Below are 5,530 nucleotides of genomic sequence, written 5' to 3'. Positions count from 1 at the left end.
GAAGTAACTAGTAATGTAACTAAGTTACTAATTTAAAGTAACTTATCCAACACTGGGCATACTAGATCTGCTTTGCACCTTGCTGCAGTTTCAGGCTCCAGCAGGTAACTCACTGTGCTTGGAGGTGAACCCTGCTGGCTCGAACCAGCTGACTGTTGGTGTGTCACCCAGTAGCAAAATCTGCTGGATTTAAACATTCACTACAGGCAAATGCAGAATTTACAAAAAACTTTTTTCCAACAAAGTACAAGTGAAAAAAAGTGAAATAAAAGTTAATGTTGGCAGCAAGGTGGCGTGGTGATTATCATGAAGGTCCTAGTCAATAAGGAGGAGCAAATATGAGTGTGAATCGTTGTCCGGATCACTGTGTTAGCCTTGTTTTGTCTTTCTGTGCTGGTGGCCTGTCCAAGTATACCCTGTGTCCTGCCCTATGGTAGCTGGCGTAGGCAAAGATGAAAAAAAGCACAATCATCCTCAGTAGTTACTGACTACTTGTATTGTCAATACTTTTATTGTTAATACCAATAAATCATACCATGTTGCCTGTTAAAATGCTATAAATTTCTAACCATATAAAATGGCATTTTTTGAGTCACTTTGTACCTATATCTCTTCTGAGTGCTCCCACAGAGACCACTGTTGCCCTTAATTTCCACACCTTCTCTAGCTCTACTCTCAATCTCTGGTATTTTGTGAGGTTCTCATCATGCTTGCTGATGTTCCTTCATCCCATTTCAGCACAGTGAACATCTTGTCCTGATATCTTCTTTGGTCTTTCACTTGAGGTTGAAGAATAGTTGTAGAATTAAAAAAAAAAGCTTGTGAAAGCTAGAATCAAATTAATCCTTAAGTTGTTGCCAATGAAAGTTTTGTCAGGTAATATACTTGACAAAAATCTGCTGTTTGTGGTCTCTCTGTGCTCATCTTCTTCTCTTCTTCCCCTGGTCTGCCTCTAACTAAGCCTGGTGCTGCCAGAGGTCTCTTCCTGTTAAAAAGTTCCAACTGTTGCCAAGTGCTCACTTATAATAATAATAATAATGGATTGCATTTATATAGCGCTTTTCGAGGCCCTCAAAGCGCTTTACAATGCCACTATTCATTCACTCTCACATTCACACACTGGTGGAGGCAGCTACAGTTGTAGCCACAGCTGCCCTGGGGAGGACTGACAGAAGCGAGGCTGCGATATCGCACCATCGGCCCCTCTGGCCATCACCAGTAGGTGGTAGGGTAAAGTGTCTTGCCCAAGGACACAACGACCAGGACAGAGAGCCCGGGGATGGAACCTTCCAGTTACAGATGCGCTTCCCAAAACAGTCTGCATTTAAAAATCAGTCAATCAATAAAAATGTCTCGTCTGTTTTATTTAAATAATGATTTCAGTATTCAGACTTGTCAGGTAGCAACAATACATAAACATGTGAAATTATTATTTTAAAAATTTCTCTGACGTTATTGGGGAGCAAATGTGTTATTAAAGAAAAAAAACCCAAATAACCATAACCAATGAAAGTATGGTATATTAGTTTGTCCACATGGTGGCAACATATGGTTAAATTTAGTTGACATCATCATCGTCTTCATCAAAGACGTCAGCTACAGTCCTATGGAAAAAGAAATAGAGATGTGAATGACTGAATTTCAGAATAACTTGAGCAGGCTTAAAGCCAGTGTGAACAGCACTCACTTGTAGATCGATCCAGTCACTTCATCCAGAAATCCTCCTGAATAAAAACGATGAACCATTAGTGAGCTGGAGACAACCAATGACAAAGTCAACATATATGATCAGATGGAAAACTGTTACCTATTGTAACTTTCTACTGCAGTTTGAGTTAACCAAAAACATGTTCCTCTCAGGATTACAAATGCTGGAACACATTGGATCATAATTGGAAAACCTAATTTGATCTAATCTGCTGAGGGATGGCAATTCTTCATTTTGCTTGCAGGATTACCTCTTTCCTCTTTAGCAACCACCTGTAGCAATCTCTGTGGACTGGCAGATGTTATGTCCACCAAAAAGGCCATTTTAAGGAAATGCCATTTCACATGAGCATCCTTGAGCAGCTCAAAGGGACAATGCTGAAGTGCACCAAGGATCACATCCATGTCCCATGGAGGAACTGGAGGTCCAGTCCTGCGAAATGTAAGTTGCTGGGCACTCCTAAGAAACCAGGAAATTAGGGAGAGGTCAGTCCCACTGAGTGCTGAGCAACCAGTGTGAACCACCTTGATTGCTGTTACCATACCTCGCTGGGTAATTGCAGATCAGCTGGGAAAGCAGGAACTACAGGATGGTCTTAAATGTAGCCTCGTAGTGGTCCAACTATTGGACCGCACATCAGGAAGCAAAAAGTCACCAGCGGTAGGGGTAGGCAGACCTTGTGGATGGTGCACAGATTCCTGCAAATTTCATATCACAGGTTCAGGCAACCCTAAGGAAAGGTGCCTTTCAGGGGCCAGGTTATCACCCTGAGCCCTGCCAGGAAGGGCTGGAAAAGCATACCGCTTATTTGAGACAGGAGGTCCCTTTGGAAGGGAAGCTCTCATGGGTCCCATTCAGTAGCAGAGGGATTGCTGAAAACCAAGGCATGTGGGACCAAGAGGGGCCACCAGGATCAACCACATCTCCTCGGTCTGGACTCAGTGGAGGACCAACTGGAGGAGGGAGAATGGAAAGGAATGCATAGAGTCTGGGGGCAAGGGTGTGCACGGGTGTCCCACCCCAGAGGCAGGTCATCATTCTGGAGGGAGAAGAAACAATGGCATCGCGTCAACTCCCTGGACGAAAAGATAGAAGTTTGCCCTTCCAAAGTGATGCCAGACCTGGTCAACCATCTGTGGATGGAGTCTCCACTCTCCTGGACTCGGGCCCCCATCAACTTAATGTCCACGTTCAATGGCCCTGCTGCATGTACCCAAGCAAACTCAATGGAACAGGGGATGAGCACACTGCAACAACCTGTTAGCCATCCTGAAGAGGAGGGGGGGAACCTAGGCCTGTTGATGTAGGCTGTTGCAACCATTGTGTCTGTCCTGATGATAACATGGTACAGCTCTAGTGAGGATGAGTTGCCTAGTGGCTGGTTCAATAGCCATTTACCGCACAGCCTTAGTGGACCCTACCCAAATTGACTTGGAAAGTGTCCGTGAAGACCAGCTGACGGTGAGTCACCAGACCTACTGCATGACCCTGGTCTAAGTTGGTTGAGTCCCTCCACCAATGGAAAGCTCAGTGGAGACCACAACTTTTACCTAGTGAGACCGCTCCAGGCACAGGCTGGAAGGGGGCTAGCCGACCTTGCTCCAGGATAGGTCAGGGGAGAGGGGGGTCGCTGGAGGATGTCAGAGCCTTGGCTGTTCATCCTCCTTCTTTCCATGTGGGTGCGCACCACGTCTACAAAAGCCAAGAGCCGAACTACTAGCTCATCAGGTCCTTAATGTCAGGCACCTGCATCTGGGAAGGCCGGAAATGTCCAGTGTCCTCAAAACTGGGAGCAGGCGCCACAGAGTCCTCAGGAAGGGCAGATCTCTGGATGCCCTTCTAATCACATTCAATCGCTGGGGCCAGTGAGGAGCTCCTAAAGGGTGGCTCTTCGACAAGCCTAGCAGCAGGGGAAGGGAAAGACACCTGCCAAGGGTCTGGGCACTCCCCCTTGGTCTGTGAGGCATCCACTTTTCCAACTTTAGGCATATCGAAAAGGGGTGAGTCTGCACATTTTGTGTCAGAAAAGTGAGTACAGGTCAGTCCATACAGGACTAGGGGTTTTTCCCTCACCAGCAAGGCATGTTGGTACCCAATCACATCGCACCTGTTATGCCATCATCCAGAGGCATAGAAATGTCAAATCCCACACAGTTATGGCACACAGGGCTTGCCATACTTGCTGGGAGAATGAGGCAGCCGTAACCATGAAACAGCGAGATAAATACTGCTTTTTCCTAAGCTAAGCTAAATAGCTCATCTCTCTTTGCTGATCTTCATGTTCCCCTGACTGTCTTTCATACAATTTTCTTTTAGCTTATATTGTGAAGGATGCTTGGTGAGAAGGGTTATGCTAAGCCACTCGGTGTGAAACTCACGATCGTGAAAAACAGACTGGGCTCACCTAGCAGACCAGAGAAACCCTCGCTCACGGGGCTAACAGCATCAGCCACAGCAAGGACCCAATGGACATGTAAACCAGTGAAACCACAGGCAATATGCCAGAAGTGATCACAGCCAACTAGAGCTACAGAGGAAATGACAGCAATCCTGGGAGGCTGCCAACAGACAGGCTCCCCACCATAAAGGTAACAGACACACACTGTACCACACACTCTTCCAGTACACACACTTCACTGTAAAGTGAAGCTCAAATGATCGATGATTTCAAGTCTGAACAGCTGTTTTATAGATAAGGGGCATGGCCAGGCAAATTGGAGTATCTTAAAGAAGAAGCTACACGCCCTGACAAAGGGGATCATTCCATGTTGAGTATGTAACAGAGTTTAGAGATAGAGACAGAGACAACTAGAAAAAGCATTTCACAGCAAATATGCAATATACAATACCATACCAACGGTACACCAAAGTGCTTCACAATAAAACAGCAGGTTAAAACATGAATAATATAAGACCATTAACAAAGCATTGAATATGCCAACAGGTCAATGGCACTAATTACGCAAGAATAAAAGTGAATATCAAACCAAACTTGCTATAAACACATGGGTATTAAGTAGAAGATATATACAAAGTTAAATTGTTAGTTAAGTATAAAATACAGGCATTAACTAACCAGAAAAGCAAGGTTAAATAAGTGAGTTTTTAATCGTGATTTAAATGATTGGATGGATTCAGACGCGTGAATAGCAATGGGAAGGTTGTTCCACAGCTGAGGCGCAACCAGGGCAAACGCACGGTCACCTCTGGTCTTAAGCTGAGATCTAGACTGTACCAAAGGTCATTGGGCTGATGACCTGAGGGCTGTCCCAGGGGTATATGGTCTAAGGAGTTTCGTCGAGATAGCTAGGCGCTGTATTGTTTATAATTTTGAAGGTAAGCAGCAATATTTAAAATTCAATATAGTATTTGATTGCAAATCCGCAAGGACAGGGGTGACAGAGGCAAACCTTCTGGCTTCAGTCAAAAGGCGTGCCGGAGCATTTTGGACAAGCTGCAATCTATAATATGAATGCTGAAAATTTGGAAATTTTACCTGAAATGCTTGAAACTATTAGAAATACTTAAAGTTGAATTTGCTGAATGGCTTAACCGCATAAGATTACCAAAATATAGAGTACCAAAAACTGAAAAATGTGATAAATAAAGCCAAAAAATTACTTAGACTGAGCTTCATTTGCTAAAAAAGCAAAAGTTGGTACTGAAGATCATCAAAATGAAGAAGTACTGAAAGTAATGCAGTACAACAAAAAATGACCTCAAGCAAGCTCAGCATGAGTCCACAAATTCTAATCAGACAGTTTTTGATTGGTGGCAGGATGTAAACACCCCTCTGACACACACACACACACACACACACAC

At 44.4% G+C, this 5,530-nt stretch overlaps 1 long non-coding RNA gene across 1 annotated transcript; it reads right to left on the bottom strand.

Moving 5' to 3' along the window:
- Window positions 1-1,343: 1,343 nt before the first annotated feature.
- On the bottom strand, window positions 1,344-5,524 carry LOC102193731 (uncharacterized). Its single transcript, XR_312177.1, has 3 exons — window positions 2,253-5,524; window positions 1,688-2,167; window positions 1,344-1,604 (listed from the first exon to the last, which is right to left on the bottom strand). It is a non-coding gene; the product is annotated as an uncharacterized LOC102193731 (long non-coding RNA).
- Between the last annotated feature and the right edge of the window lie 6 nt (window positions 5,525-5,530).

The sequence above is a fragment of the Pundamilia nyererei genome, unplaced genomic scaffold (genome assembly GCF_000239375.1).
Source record: "Pundamilia nyererei isolate P.nyererei 1_Seehausen unplaced genomic scaffold, PunNye1.0 scaffold00252, whole genome shotgun sequence".
Taxonomy (NCBI): domain Eukaryota; kingdom Metazoa; phylum Chordata; class Actinopteri; order Cichliformes; family Cichlidae; genus Pundamilia; species Pundamilia nyererei.
This window is presented reverse-complemented; position numbering and strand designations above follow the sequence as displayed.